The 17,170-nt window shown below is 41.8% G+C and overlaps 1 protein-coding gene across 8 annotated transcripts in view; it reads left to right on the forward strand.

Annotated features, from left to right (window-relative positions):
- Nucleotides 1–4,711: 4,711 nt before the first annotated feature.
- sema4d (sema domain, immunoglobulin domain (Ig), transmembrane domain (TM) and short cytoplasmic domain, (semaphorin) 4D) overlaps nt 4,712–17,170 on the forward strand; it is a 94,589-nt gene continuing 82,130 nt past the window's right edge. For 2 of the 8 annotated variants that reach the window (XM_029692349.1, XM_029692350.1), the window contains exon 1: nt 4,717–4,891. The gene's annotated coding sequence lies outside the window, so the exon portion shown is untranslated. Of the gene's footprint in view, nt 4,892–14,085; nt 14,215–14,273; nt 14,369–17,170 lie in introns of those variants that run through there. The other 6 variants (XM_029692351.1, XM_029692352.1, XM_029692345.1 and 3 more) reach the window with 6 other exon arrangements.

The following is a 17,170-nucleotide window of genomic DNA, read 5'->3' on the forward strand; positions in this document are numbered from 1 at the left end:
TTACTTGGTCCTGCAGAAATGTTCTGTTGTAAGCTTTTGGCCATGAGATGGTGCTATAGGACATGTTAAAACGGCATCGGTGAAGATGGGAACTTATTGGCACTTACCTGTCCAATATTGAGGTGTAGGCCTACATAAAAAGACACAAACTATAATTTTGCATTACGCAGGATGCCACTTTTACGTGCTCATAGTTGGTGTACCATAATTTAGATGGCCGTGTTTGGCTATAACATTTCTGGAGGATAACTGCTGAGTGTTGGTGGTTGGTGCAGTGGGGAGGCGAAGGAGGATGATTGAAATACAGATTTAAAAAGAAATTGAATCTATGAAGTTAACAGCTTTCACTTTACAATAAATGCCTTACCAAAATAGTGTAAATGGGCAATGCTTTATGTGGCTAGAGGTCAACTGCTGGTTGTGCAATACCCTTATGTGCCTGAGTAGGTCAATTCTGGACTGGATTGATCATTTACTCTCTACCAAGGCCATTTTGATTGTCTTGCTTTTTATGAACGCTGTGGGTGCAGTGCTCATGTTGTTGAGAGTGAAGGCATGCCGTGGCTGCAGGCAACATTTAGCATGGTGTCTAGTTCATATCTGGAATGCCCCAGATGGCTGTGGCACAATAACTATTTATATTAAATATATAATATGATCTGGCTTTTAAACAGTGGAAAATATTTTAAAAGCATTTTAATCAAGTTTTTCAGAGGGACCCTGTCATTACAGTATGAATCATCATAACCTACCATCATATCGTTCTCGCACACAAGCACTGCGCACACACACACACACTACGTTTTAACCTCATTTTCTGCACCAGACAATTTTGAGGTTCAATTCCATTAATAGAGCACGTCACCCACAGTGAACTCTTGGTCTGCCCTAAGGTCCCCTAACATAGTCACACTTCCACAAACATCTACATGCCCTGATGCAACACGTTTCTGACATTTTGTCTTCGACACCACTTTACTTTGAAACCACTTGACTTAAACGTTGTCTCTCTAAAAAGTTGAAGCACAATAAAAACACTGAAGGACAGTAACGTGTGTCTGTAGTCAGTACATAATGATGCAGACACATTTTGTTTAATGCATATCAACTTCTTCCAGTATGATTTATTCCAGTGATGTATCTGTCTGGACATGCCAACAAGACTATATATTGCCTAGTTCACTGGCATATCTGAAGAGTGTGGCTCTGGTGTAGAGATCACCCCCCCCCCCCCCAAAACTTGCTATCGAAGCACTTCCAAAGGTTAACAGAGCAAATGAAGGGTGACATTACTTTATCACTCATATACAGTACATTCAGAAAGTATTCACAACATTGACTTTTTCCACATTTTGTTTTGTTACAACCTTATTCTAAAATGTATTAAATTGTTTTTTTTCCTCATCAACCTACACACAATACCCCATAATGACAAAGAAAAAACTGGTTTTTAGAAATGTTAGCCAATAAAAAAATATAAAAAAATAAATGAAATAGCACATTTACATAAGTATTCAGACCCTTTACTCAGTACTTTGTTGAAGCATCTTTGGCAACGATGACAGCCTTGAGTCTTATTGGGTATGACTCTACAAGCTCGGTACACCTGTATTTGGGGAGTTTCTCCCATTCTTCTCTGTAGATCCTCTCAAGCTCTGTCGGGTTGGATGGGGAGTGTCGTTGCTGCACAGCTATTTTCAAGTCTCTCCAGAGATGTTCGATCGGGTTCAAGTCCAGGCTCTGGCTGGGCCACTCCAGAACATTCAGAGACTCGTCCCAAAGACACTCCTGCATTGTCTTGGCTGTGTGCTTAGGGTTGTTGTCCTGTTGGAAGGTGAACCTTCGCCCCAGTCTGAGGTCTTGAGCGCTCTGGAGCAGGTTTTCATCAAGGATCCCTCTGTATTCTGCTCTGTTCATCTTTGCCTCGATCCTGACTAGTCTCCCAGTCCCTGGCGCTGAAAAACTTCCCCACAGCATGATGCTGCCACCACCATGCTTCACCGTAGGAATGGTGCCAGGTTTCCTCCAGACGTGATGCTTGGCATTCAGGCCAAAGAGTTCAATCTTGGTTTCATCATGCCAGAGAATCTTATTTCTCATGGTCTGAGAGTCTTTCGTTGCCTTTTTGGCAAACTCCAAGCGGGCTATCATGTGCCTTTGACTGAGGAGTGGCTTCCGTCTGGCCACTCTACCATAAAGGTCTGATTGGTGGAGTGCTACAGAGATGGCTGTCCTTCTGGAAGCTTCTCCCATCTCCACAGAGGAACTCTAGAGATCTGTTAAAGTGGCCATTGCATTATTGGTCAATTTCGAGTCTCATAGCAAAGGGTCTGAATACTTTTAGATTTTTTATACATTTGCAAAAAAAAATCTAAAAACCTGTTTTCACTTTGTCATTATGGGTATTGTGTGTAGATAGCTGAGGAAAACCATGAAATTCATTTAAGAATAAGGCTATAACGTAACAAAATGTGGAAAAATTTAAGGGGTCTGAATACTTTCCGAAGGCACTGTATGTATCAATGCACCCAGTCACTACAAAGATAGAGGCGTCCTTCCTAACTTAGTTGCCGATGAGGAAGGAAACCGCTCAGGGATTTCACCATGAGGCCAATGGTGACTTAAAAGAGTTACAGAGTTTAAATGAATGGCTGTGATAGGAGAAAACTGAGGATGGATCAACAACATTGTAGTTAATCCACAATACTAACCTAATTGACAGAGAGAGAAAAGAAAGCCTGTACAGAATAAAAATATTCCCAAAAATGCATCCTATCCAAGCAGATGATACATCTCCTTTAATTATTGAAATGTGGTGTGCTTTCTGGCCACGTGGCTGCCATATCTTCACCCGTGGGTGCTTCATTTTGGTAGTAGTGAAGGACCAGCTAGCTGGCTACACCTACTACGGAGTCCATGAACTGCAGTGGCTGAGCTCAAACTTAATCAGAGTCCTACTATGGAGAAGCCACACAGACGGCAAGGACAGCGAGACACCTTGATGACACCGTGCTGCCTGCCTTCCCCTGGACTTGCTCCAGAGACCATCTTTGCTTGCTCTCCCCTTTGACCCCCTCCCTCCAATGATTACTCAACCCATGGACTTTCCAACCCTTTTTTTGTGTTGTTTTAAAGCTCTTTGAGGTTCTTTATGTAATGAATAGCGCTATGAAAGTTGAATAAATTATTATTATTATTATATGTGGAGGATAGATCTAGAATCTATAGGGAGGGATCTGGAATATACAGGGAGGGATCTAGAATGCACAGGGAGGGATCTAGAAGGCAATGGGAGGGATCTAGATTCTAGAATGCACATCTGTAGAAATCAGCAGACTCCGAATTGCGTTTGGAGACTGGTTCCAACAAACATTCCATAGTCACCTGTTTTCTCTTAACCAACACGTCACATGGTGAATGAAGATTACCACAGCTGCTTTTTATATTCATTTTGGGCAGCACTTACGGTACCACTAACACAGGGAGTCATTTAAAGTAAGCGCAAGATCAGAGGAGGCTGGTGGGAGGAGCTATAGGAGGATGGGCTCATTGCAATGGCTGAAATGGAATACATGGAACGGAGTCAAACTTGGTTCACATGTGTTTGATACCGTTCCATTTATTCCATTCGAGCCATTACAATGAGCCCATCCTCCTATAGCTCCTCCCACCAGCCTCCTCTGCTCTGGATACTACCGGGACTGAAAGGACTGTGATTGGACTAAGTTATATGACTTACTGTATATCTCAATAATAGTGTGTAACAGAGAGGTTACATCTTACCAACAACATACTACAATTATCTTCTCAAAACAAGGACCTAAGTCTGAAAGATAAAGGTGAAGAAAGATAATGTGACATTTACGTTTAGATGTATGTTGTGAAGATATAGCTGAAAAATCAATGTACAAGGAAAACATGTACTGTATACTCTGACCATTAAACTTAAAGATATGTAGGAATACTATGCCATTATACAGATGGAGGGCATGGAATTTAAGTTAGACTAAGGGATGAGGGAAAAATCATCATTCATTTAGATAGGCTATTGGAATACTGGATATATTTCAACAGTACTTTGTTCACACTTCACAACCACATTTCATCAAGAGTAGAGAAGCTCCACGGCTGAAAGATGTGATTGTGTTTAGCCCAAGCCACCACTTGAAGGAGTCTGGGGTTGGAACCCCGCACTCTACCCTCTCCACCCCCTTCTTTCGACCATAAGACAAGGGATGGTTTGTCTGGCTTTACTGTGTTTTTGATTCACTGCTCCATTTGAGGAAATGTTGCATAACCTTTGACCCATAACAATGACCTTTCCAACCCCTTCAGTAGAATGTCTGTGAGTAGCTGTCCAAGGATTTCCCCCCCCCAAAGTTTTGGTCAAAAGTAAAGTCTAGACATTAGTGAGTCCATGCAGACGCACATTTGGAGGTTTGAGTCTGTTCTATTCTATTATAAATTGAATGTGCTAAAACATTTAAACTCCTCTGTCTGTCCTCAATTGTCTTTTTTTTAAAGGTGTTAAATAAATTGCATTATCTGCTAGGCCTATGTATCATAATAACTTTCAAATATAATATTATTTGTAACAAGCATATATACTGTATAAAATGGGTAACAACTGCAGGCTTTGTGACCGCTCTCTCTCACAAGCGCATCAGTGCCCTCTGGAGACCTACCTTGCTTGTTTGCATAATGCTTTTCCCTGTCCCACCCCCCACTCTATCTCGACTGATATCACTGCTGAGAAAGGATTTTTGAATTCACAGCAGCACACACAGGTCACACCCGCCATGCTGTGAGCCACAGCGACAAACTTGACAAGCTCCGGCAACCACGGTCAACTATTTTAACGACCCAGACAAAGAGGATCTTTTTTTATCAAGTAAGTCAAGTATTGATTTTATGTTTAGATCAATGCACCGTTTAATTCGTGATACGGATATGTTTTACTGAGTATTTGTTGAAACTTTATCTGCTGCGGGTTGTTGCATGGCTGTCTATCTGGTATCTGAGTTTGCCTTGCGGTCATGCATGCTGCTAACTCAGTGAGTAGGGTTGGAGCAATGTCGATATTTGAGGGGTTGGAGCTTTTAGTTCGCCTTACACTTGTTACAACAGGTTGTTTATTTTGTAACGAATTTACTACAGCTTTACTATGTTTATTTTGAAGTTTGCGATCTAGTTACATTAATAAATGCTTCTGAAAGATCGATTTTCCTGTAACAAAAAAAAGTGCACTTTTGTTGACTTGCCTTTATCAGACTAAAATCGTGGGTAGGTTGTCATCACCACCTAAATAATTTCAAAGGAAAGCTTGTAAAATGTATTTCGTGCTTTTTAATATAACTTTTGCAAATACACGTTTGTTACAATGTAGCCACAACAGCGTCTCACCTTATATATATATATATATATATATATATATATATATATATATATATATATATATATATATATATATATATATATATATAAATTACACATGTGGCGTAAAATTGTTTCAGTTAGAGAATTTTATTATTATTATTTAGTCAAGAGACTTTTTTTAAAGATTAAAATCTCCATGTTTAATGAGTTCTCAGGGTCATTCCGGGGTTGCTAGAGATGCACGCATAAATGAAGGGCGCTCATTCATTTGAACAACACAATATTTGTATTGAAATGGGAGAGAAGGAACGACTATCCACGTAACAGTTTGAGATTAGTAGTTGAATGTAATGATTTTATATAAATACATGTACTAGATGACTGGGGGGGCTGTGTTGAAGCTACCGTGCCTCCATCTTGGCACCTATCACCATTGTAAAGCATTTTGGAAGCTATAGAAGTGCATTTATTAATGTCTACATTCGTTTTTGCCATGTTTATTCTATTAAAGACTCATTAATGCATACGTTTGAATTATATGTGAAATAAACACACAAATTAAAATGTTCATTTTAAAGTACACAAAAAAAAATAACATTTTTTTGTCCTTGAGACATTTAATTGAAATACTGTAAAATTCCATTAATTCCAATGGAGGGCTGCTCCTGTGGAGGGCCAACCGGTGGCTTCAAAGCCTCACAATGGCCAATACATAGCATCAGCAATCCAGGGTTTATGTACATAATTGGTTGAACTAGCCTGGAGACCCGACGTCGAATTGCATTGGATTCAATGCCTGGCATAAATTAGCTGTTGGATCAGGAACGTTTCCTCTCACGACCTCTACAAGACAGAATGTTGAATACAATAATATTTTAACTTACTTTACAGCAGGTAGTGAGTTCAGATTTCTATCACTTGAAGCATGCGCAGAACCATGTAAACGCGTGCACGAACTCGGCAAGTATGCCTGCGTCTCATGTAGGTGTTTTCATGTTGGTCGTGCTTCAGGCGACAGCGATCTGAACGCACTACCAGTAAAAGCGAGCCGTGCTCCAGGGACTCACTGGCAGGAATAAGGCAACTTCCAGAGGATATATGAGATGGATGTGTATCTTTACAGAGAATGTGTGAATTAATATACTGTCCATAATAAACAGCATGCGAATGAATGAGTACTAGCACAAGAGAAAGAATAATGTTGACTGTATAAGAAGATAGTGACATAATACAAGGAATGTATAACACATAGCATCAGCTACTATCACTCTTGTCCACTTGGAGAGAGACCGAGGAGGCTCTGACCTGAGGAGGCTCTGACCTGAGCAGGCAGAAGGACTGTCAGGTGTCCTGCCCCTAGAAACCTAGACGTAATTCTACTTTCCTGTTGTCTTACATCCTTACCTGCAAAAGGACCAACCACATTGACAACCAGTAAAGTTAAAATGTAATTTTATTGAACATTCTGGTTTGTAGAGGTTGTGATCCAAACACTTATTAATGCCCGGCGTAGAATTCAATGAATTTCATTGTCAGGTTTCTAGGCTAGGGTCAAATCAAAGAGCATACGCGTTGGAACACTCTCAACAGAGAACACTGCGTTACCTGTATATCATACTGCTGAGACACACACATCAATCATAGTTCTCATAATGATAGTCATTTTTATTACTGGGAAGGCTTGATCTTTTACCTCTTTCAGCAGATCTCCTGGGTGATATGGAGTGAAGTAGTACAAAGAGAGAAACTTATCCAGTTCAGGCATATCAATGCAAAGCCATTAAAATGAATGTCCTCTATAGCAGTAGTTCCCAACCTTTTGTTGCTGACTGTACCACCAACTGAATTTTGCTCTGCCTGTAGTACCCCCTGTAGATAGATCAAGTACCCCCAGAGGTGCTAGTACCCCTGGTTGCTTGTCCAGGAGCCTGCCAGCAAATATAGGAAAATGTGGAAGTTAAATGTTTGTAATTTAGCAGACACTCTTATCCAGAGTGACTTACAAGAGCAATTAGGGTTAAGTGTCTTGCTCAAGGGCGCATCGACAGGTTTTTTTTTCTTCTTTTTTTCTCACCTAGTCTGCTCGGGGATTGAAACCAGCAACCCTTTGTTTACTGGCACAATGCTCTTAACCACTAGGCTACCTGCTCTTAACCACTAGGCTACCTGCTCTTAACCACTAGGCTACCTGCTCTTAACCACTAGGCTACCTGCTCTTAACCACTAGGCTACCTGCTCTTAACCACTAGGCTACCTGCTCTTAACCACTAGGCTACCTGCTCTTAACCACTAGGCTACCTGCTCTTAACCACTAGGCTACCTGCTCTTAACCACTAGGCTACCTGCTCTTAACCACTAGGCTACCTGCTCTTAACCACTAGGCTACCTGCTCTTAACCACTAGGCTACCTGCTCTAACCACTAGGCTACCTGCTCTAACCACTAGGCTACCTGCTCTAACCACTAGGCTACCTGCTCTTAACCTCTAGGCTACCTGCTCTTAACCACTAGGCTACCTGCTCTTAACCACTAGGCTATCTGCTCTTAACCACTAGGCTACCTGCTCTTAACCACTAGGCTACCTGCTCTTAACCACTAGGCTACCTGCTCTTAACCACTAGGCTACCTGCTCTAACCACTAGGCTACCTGCTCTAACCACTAGGCTACCTGCCACCCAGTTGACTGTGTTGCTCTTCGCTTCTAGTCAAATGTGAAGCCTGTGGAGATATTGATAGTAGATAACATTGGACAGGCCTGTATGACATCCAGAAGGTAACCTACCTTGTGGATGAGCTATCAAGTGTGAGAAATGCATCCTTGCATTGAGGACAGATGGGCAGCTAAATGCTTTCGTTGTATGAACACATCTGTTTACGTACCTAATTCATTTCATGTTTCACTAAGTTATTATTTTAGACATCAAAGGTTCATTACTCTGAACATTGATTTATAATGCTTGAAGACCCACTGACGGAATACTATGCTCTGCCTGTCTGTCTGATTGGACGTCCCCCCCCCCCCCCCCCCCGAGGCCTCAATATAGTAATTATTCTGCCTCATCAAATTAGATTCCAGTCCTGTGTTGGGTCATGTGAGGCATGGCAGCCACCCGGACCTTGTCAATATAATGGTGGACTCGCACTTCACTCTGGTTGTACCTCTGGCTCTTTGTTAGAGCAGGACCGGAAATTGCTGTGAACATTTACCAGCCAGCAGACAATCATAAAACAGTGTGAGGTGGTAGTATTCATGTTCATTAAAGGTGTGTGTGTGTGTGTGTGTGTGTGTGTGTAGCTGTTCATAAACAGTGGCGGTACAGTACCAGTTAAAAGTTTGGACACACCTACTCATTCAAGGGTTTTTCTTTTCTTTTTTACTATTTTCTACATTGTAGAATAATAGCGAAGACATCAAAACTATGAAATAACACATGGAATCATGTAGTAACCAAAACGGTGTTAAACAAATCAAAATATATTTGAGGTTCTTCAAAGTAGCCACCCTTTGCCTTGATGATAGTTTTGTACACTCTTGGTATTCTCTCAACCAGATTGAGGTAGCCACCTGGAATGCATTTCAATTAACAGTTGTGTCTTGTTGTTTTGTGGAATTTCTTTCCTTAATGCGTTTGAGCCAATCAGTTGTGTTGTGTTAAGGTAGGGGTGGTATACAGAAGATGGCCAAATTTGGTAAAAGACCAAGTCCATATTATGGCAAGAACAGCTCAAATAAGCAAAGACAAATTACAGTCCATTTACTTTAAGACGTGAAGGTCGGTCAATGCGGAAAATTTCAAGAACTTAAAAAAAAAGTTTAAGTGCAGTCGCAAAAACCATCAAACGCTATGATGAAACTGGCTCTCACGAGGACCACCACAGGAAAGGAAGACCCAGAGTTACCTCTGCTGCAGAGGATAAGTTCATTAGAGTTACCAGCTCAGAAATTGCAGCCCAAATAAATGCTTCAGTGTTCAAGTAACGGACACATCTCCACATCAACTGTTCAGAGGAGACTGTGTGAATCAGGCCTTCATGGTCGAATTGCTGCAAAGAATCCACTACTAAAGGACACCAATAAGAAGAAGAGATTGGCTTTGGCCAAGAAACATGAGCAACGGACATTAGACTGGTGGAAATCTGTCCATTGGTCTGATGAGTCCAAATTGGAGATTTTTAGTTCTAACCTCTGTCTGTGAGATGCAGAGTAGGTCTCCGCTAGTGTGGTTCCCACAGTGAAGCATGGAGGAGGAGGTGTGTTGATGCATTGCTGTTGACACTGCCAGTGATTTAGAACTCAAGGCACACTTAACCAGCATGGCTACCACAGCATTCTGCAGCGATATGCAGTCCCAGTGAGCGCAAACCAGATGGGATGATCATTTGCTTTTCAACAGTACAATAACCCAACTCACCTCCAGGCTGTGTAAGGGCTATTTGATCAAGAAGAAGAGTGATGAAGTGCTGCATCAGATGACCTGGCCTCCACAATCACCCGAGCTCAACCAAATTGACCGCAGAGTGAAGGAAAAGCAGCCAACAAGTGCTCAGCATTTGTGGGAACTGGAAAGACTGTTGGAAAAGCATTCCTCATGAAGCTGGTTGAGAGTGCCAGGAGTGTGCTAAGCTGTCATCAAGGCAAAGGGTAGCTACTTTGAAGAATCTCAAATATAAAATATATATTGATTTTAACACTTAACACGTGGAATCATGTATTTTTTTATTTCATAGTTGTGATGTCTTCACTATTCTACAATATAGTAAAAATAACACTCTTGAATGAGTAGGTGTCAACTTTTGACTGGTACTGTACATGAAACCAACATCTTATGAGCCAAGTCTAAGGCATTGGAAAACAGACTAATCAGCTGGTTATGGACAGTATATGATGACAACTTTTGGTAACTTTGGTTTGAATGGGGAACTGTCTAGTCAAACATCTTGAATATCGATGATGACTTATGATTCTCAGCACACCCGGTGAACCCAATTAGACAATGTTGGAAGGACCCTGTCTGTCAACAGATAGACTAGTGACAGAAGGGCTGTGTTAACTCCTGCCGACTTGTGTGTGCCAAGTGCTTTCAGAGCTCATCAATAGCGCGTCAGGTACTCCAGGGAAGAGAAGAGCCTCTTGTCGGACTCTGTGCCTCCATCAGAATACAGTGCTGCCATTTTAAAGAAGTTCACCTGATGTGAATGAAATCTCTTTTTTTTTCACTTGGTTTTGAGCAATTTATCCCACCACCAGGAGACTTCCTCATTGCTTGTTCTGCAGTATGGCGGCCACAGATGAACAAAGGCTCCAAAACAGACATGTCATTTTAGAAACATCTAATCTCTCCGTATAGTCGTTCAGGTCTTTTAGATGTTGTACATACGATATTGTGTAATTCCGAACTTTATCCGCAACATTATATGTGTGTGAACTTCAGCTTTAATCCTCTCAGCAGGAGAAGAGGCCGATGTCGCTTTAACATTGAAATGCATGCTGGTAAATTATCTAGACTCGAGGCTACTTCAAAGCAACACGCGCGTAGTCATCATGACTCTTAAATGATGGATCAATAAACGGATTTAGGCTATGTCATTGGTAATTCACTGTAGTGAAGAAGTCATGCAAGAACATTGATGCAGAAATATGTTTCTTTGGTATTTTGTTTCACTTCTTGAATTCCAATATCAAGTTGCTTTCCTACGGTCTTGTTATTTCAGAGTAAAGGTCAGGAAAGGTTATTATGGGATTTCATTGCAGTAGATTGTTTTGGTTTATTCAGTGACTCCTTAATTCAAACATGCTAATGATGTTTTGAACATTTGCAATCCTTTCATTGACTCAACATCTGTGTGACTACTGTGTTGTCTTGACGTTGAGGTTCATGTTGTTAACAACGTCATTGGAAGCACAGGACTCACAAATGAATTGAGATCGAATTACATAGAATATTCTTGCTTGTGACAGAACCTAATGAAGCAGGCAACCCAGACTTCAGAGACTTTTCACCGGTAATTGATTTACGGCTAGTTGGAATAAGACTGAAATGGAATGCTCTATATCACTCAAAAGCATCTTTGTTCCAACTAGACGTTTGTTTTGCTTGTCATGAGTTATGTACTTCTTGTCTGTGAGACCAGACTATGTCGTCAGAACTTATGAGTGCTCAAATTGCCTCTGACAGAGGGCTTGTGCAGGGTTGCATGGATATGCCGTTAGCACACCGAGGGTTTTCTATGTCACTGCTACCAGTGAGGCAAACCCCAATTATTGTAGAGGACAGGGTCATGTTTATTAGGGCTCACAACTGAAATCACTTTTAAACATTTTGCAATGGAAAACAGAAACAAGGGTCTTATTGGACAAGTTCAGGTTTTTAAGTATTTTCTTCCGCTTGGTACCTAACACGGCCAAGTTGGATCACAGGTTTGTGTTTCGCAAGCTTTCCTGCTGCAGTAAGTCGACCTGCATCAGGTCATTTAATGGACTGGGTCTGCTGGGTTTGGGGACCACAATATGCACAGTTTCATATCAGTTTGAATTCCAGGCTAGACTGGCAATTGCCAGAGCAGTTGTGAGCTGCCTTCTACCCCCAGCTGTGGAGGCCACTGTAAACGGTGCTATGAAGTCATCATACACATCCCATTGTTCTGTTGTACCTATTTACATACGCATTACCTCTGTTCCCCCGGCACTCAAGGACCTGAGCAACATGAGGACTTACTATAGTTGTTTTTAGGTAATATGTTGCATTCCAACAGGATTGTGATGGAAGACGCAGAACTACCCCCGCCACACCCACACACCAACATCCCCAGGCTTGAATAATTTCCTATTGGCACAAACATGAGGAGCATCTGCTCCTTGCAACAGACACAATTAAATTGTTGTCGGAGCCTCGGGGAATAGTGTGTTGCATTGCATTCCAGAATCCTTCAATATTCCATTTTAATGTTTGTCTTGCTATTTAGCAGACATATGATTTCATATCAAATGATAAGAAGCTACATATTGAAGATTGATCTCACGTTTCCTGCACAGCTGCTTTCTTTACCAAAAACAACAAGATACTGCACATTTCTTTATTTCTATTGGCATGGAGCTCATATTGACACTATGTATGTACGACTACTTTTATTTGAGAAGTTGCTCTATTCAGTTGCTACTATAAGAACTGCCAACTTACATGGAGGAGTTGCGGCAGATCTCATTTCAGCACCAAGACTCCCAATTTTTCTTTTTCTTTTTTATTATTATTTAAAAAACAAATCTCCTCTAGGCTCAAATTCAGTTGTCAATTGATATGTCTTAGCAATATTTTTGATTTTCTAAAAGTCGCTATGAAATCACCTCAGTGACTTCCATGCATGTGACATGAATTGTCCAGGATCAATGAAGCATCAAAACAACATTATGGTGGTTTAGGCGTTGTGCTCATGTCAGAGTGATTGAAGCGGAGGGGACAGCAAGAGATTATTAGTCTACATTGAGCCTATAGGTATAAGCCAAGGAGGATCAAACTGAAACGCTGTGAATACCGTTGAGTTAACGTGAGGTAGCCTATATCCAGTGTAAAACCGCTTGATGCAAAAGAAACCCAACTGTCGTGTTATACTTTATGGCTGTTATCGCAACATTCAGTCTTACAAATGCCTTCAGTCAGTGTAACAATGGTTTCCATTTCCAAGAGTATTTATGGTTGTCCTGGCAACTCCTGGCCCCCTTCCCGAAGGAAAACAGAACTCCGAAATTGAAAAGTCTCCAAGATGCAACAGGTGAAGCCAAGAGGATGTCACTGAGGGGAGAAACAGAAAGCTCAGTGAAGCACAGTGCTATTGACAGTGTTTTGAAAAGTTTCCAGTCTGGCTGAAAGAAGGGGAGTTTTCTACGTACAGTACATTCCGTCACTGGGATGTCCACCGCTCTTTTGCAGCTGACGTCCACACCGTTGTCGTACAACTTGTCAATCTTTAACCTATAACACGTGTTCTACTCATGTGGGTGGACACTAACCACTGAAAGGATGGTGCGGTATAACCCCCTCCTGTTTCTCTCACTGTGGCAGCACCAGAGCACCTTGGGTAAGAATAGGATTTACTGCTGAAAGAGGGCAGCTGGAATACTGAATACTGATTGTTTAAAAGGATCGCAGAACGACCCTTTTAAACAATAGACACTCAGAGAAACCCCTCTTCCCCCTCCTCCTCCTGGAATTGTGTGCATTCCAGAGGCGAGAGAGATTTCAGCGCTATCGCTCCACAACGTGCACCGCTTGAATGCCTTGACAGAGAGAAGGCAGGCAGGCAAGTCCACTAGATACTCCTATTGTTTGAGTAGGGCTGCCAAAGAGGCAAGGCTGCTCTGCTCTCCGTGTGTTGGATGAGTGGGGTTTTCCCTCCTTTTCTTATTTCTGTCGCAATTTTGGACAGACGGTTGAATCATTTATTGTTGCTGGAGAGAAGGAAGGAGCGGTATGGCTGGAAAGAGGAGGTGACTGCTGCCTCTGGAAAGAGGAGGTGACTGCTGCCTCTGGAAAGAGGAGGTGACTGCTGCCTCTGGAAAGAGGAGGTGACTGCTGCCTCTGGAAAGAGGAGGTGACTGCTGCCTCTGGAAAGAGGAGGTGACTGCTGCCTCTGGAAAGAGGAGGTGACTGCTGCCTCTGGAAAGAGGAGGAGGAGGAGGTGACTGCTGCCTCTGGTGGATGCTTGTATTTTTTTCTTCTCTTTGTCATGGTCAGCAGTGTTGTCACTGGTCATGCTAACATCTTGGTAGGGGGTTGTGAGGAGTGGAGCCACCAACTGCTACTCTCCCCAGCTGGAGGAGCTTCTGACTGGGCTACAGAGCTTGGTAAGAGTCCGTTATCATAAATACTACCAGGACTTGCATGGGACAACAGACACTGGACGGAAGCAGCATAAATGTGACCAATAACTCTTTATTGTTGAGAACATGTCATGATCAGTTTGTCTTTGGAAGTCGACTACTACGCTCCACATTCGAAGTAAGCTTATGCATATGGTTTTAGTGTTTTTACATATTTTCTCTGTCTGGATGTTGAATTATTCAGTGTTTTTTCTTTCTAGTGAAATCTCCTGGTGCCTGCATGTGATTTTAAAACTGTTTAGCACCACTGTACTATCGGAGGTATTCCACTTGATTCTTATACTCTTTAGTTACAATAATATTTATGCCTTTTTAAATGAGCTTATTGACTGTTGATTTACCGGTAGTTAGATTTGCAAGGGGTACATTTTGTACAGGCTCTAAAAATAAATGGCCTTTGTAATGTCCTTCCTCTACCAGGCTATACAGATGGGATTTATTTGCTAAAGTGACCTATTCCTTTTTGAGGTTTTGTTACAGCAGGACATGGAAAAAGTTGTGAAGCTACTCGCTGTGTGTCATTATTTTACCCTGACAAGGAAGCTGGTATTTTTGGTCTCTCCCTGTAGAGATGCTTGTTTTCCACCTCATTGTTGGGTATGGGGGATACTGTTTTCGTTTGCAGCAGCCAGCCCAGTCAGTGTTGCCTTGCTTCACAAGATCAAAGCCAGTTAACGTCTTTTCAAGTGCTATCGCTGCACTTCAAAGACTCTGGGCTCGTGCCTCGGAGCTCTCAATTCCCCGAAATAGCAGTGGTAGCACAGAACAGATAGCCATGCAGCCTTTTGTCATTCGTGTGCCATCTTTAAACATCACAAGGATCAAGTGATGTGACACCACCTCATTATTTTCCATTTAATCCTACAAAAAAATGCAAATAGAAATTGTTGACATCTTTTTTTGTGTGGATGTCTGTTTGTCAGAGATGTAGGTTGGGTCCCCCCTTTTGTTCATAAAAAAAAAATATATATATATATATATATATATATATATATATATATATATATATATATATATATATATATATATATATATATATATATATATATATATATATATATATATATATATATATGATCTTTTTGAATTCCTGCTGTGGTAGTGAAATTCACATTTGTTGATGAGCCTCCATGAATTCTATTGGACAGATCTTTATAAAATAGACCATTTTCAATCACCTAGATGATGGTTGAACTAAGGTAAAGGAAAACAACAGAATTGACTTCGAAGTCTGCACTTTCCTTGGAAGCTCTTTGATACCTGAAACTAATTTACGCATTCATCTATGCAGATTTCAAGATATATTCTTAAAATTCCACAGTCCTACTCTTTTTAACAGTTGCTTTTTCCCCTTGGACATACTTTTAATGGAATTTCCTCTCCGCAAGGCAAACTGCAAGGCAAACTGCAACGCTTGCCATTTTTCCATTAGCGTCTGCAGCACTGAGCACTTTGACAATTGGTTCATGAACAACTGCATTGTGGAAAACCCTCTGCTATCTCTGCATATTTCAAACTTTTCCGTTATTGGCTGTAGGAAATTGACTAGAGAAAAGAGTGGTTATCGCCCCACACGTTCTGGGGTAGTCTAATCTGCCGGCCCAAGAGACCCATACAAATGTTGGCAGGCACAGGTCAATGTTTCTTTTCTTACATTTTTTTTTTACAGAATAATTGAATGCTCAATTGCTTATGGGGAGGGGCTGGGGTGGACCTAAAGACAAAAAGGAGACCTGTATATTGCAGAGAAGATTTGAGCTTTACTGAGTTATAGACATAGAGGTAGGACCAGGAGCATAGACCTAATTGAAGAATGTCAGCCATTCTGCTGCCTTATGTTATTGTAAAGAGAGGGCCTGTCTTGACGGGGAGGAGCACCGAGGGGACTGGGGGCAGACTACTTGCCCTAAGACATGGCTGTTAATTTGGAACGCCATGGGAATCTAATCTCAAGCCATGTCCCAGGGCAGGCAGACTGCATCAGACATCCTAAACTCACTAACGAGGTGGACGGAGGCAGACAGGAACACTAGACGACAGCCAGGCAACCCAGCCAGGATGGTTTCCCCCCAGAGAACCAGTCATTGGCTCCAGGTTCCACAGCTAGAGGCCGTCTGGGTCTGTATTTATCAAGCCTCTGAGTAGGATCTGTTTTGCTTTTTATACTGGGCATACACAACCTCTAAAATCGTAACAACTTGGACGTGCCCACATATTTCCCTAATAAATGTTTTCTTGTCCCAGATCTTCTGTTCATCCTCAACCCCAGGATGTGGGTGCTTATATTACATGATGATTTCCTAGTTGATCCTGCCCTGTGTTTCTCAGAGGCACAAAATATGGCGTGGACAATATGGATTTACAGTGCTTTGACTTTTTCCACATTTTTGTTACGTTACAGCCTTATTGTAAAATGGATTAAATAGTCCTCCTCAATCTACACACACTACCCCATAATGACAAAGCAAAAACAGGTTTTTCGAAATTTTTGCATCTTTTGGCAGCGACTACAGCCTCGAGTTTTCTTGGATGCGACGCTACAAACTTGGCACACCTGTATTTGGGGAGTTTCTCCCATTCTTCTCTGCAGATCCTCTCGAGCTCTGTCGGGTTGGATGGGGAGCGTCGCTGCACAGCTATTTTTCAGGTCTCTCCAGATATGTCCATCGGGTTCGGGCTCTGGCTGGGCCTCAAGGACTTTCAGAGACTTTCTCCCCCCATTGCTCAGTTTGCCCGGATCTAGGAAGAATCTTGGTAGTTCCAAACTTCTTCCATTTAAGAATGATGGAGACCACTGTTTTTGGGGACCTTCCATGCTGCAGAAATTGTTTGGTACCCTTCCCCAGATCTGTGCCTCGAATCAATCCTTTCGGGGCTCTACGGACAATTTCTTTGACCTCATGGCTTGGTTTTTGCTCTG

This window comes from Salmo trutta, chromosome 15 (genome assembly GCF_901001165.1).
Source record: "Salmo trutta chromosome 15, fSalTru1.1, whole genome shotgun sequence".
In the NCBI taxonomy this organism is placed as follows: Eukaryota; Metazoa; Chordata; class Actinopteri; order Salmoniformes; family Salmonidae; genus Salmo; species Salmo trutta.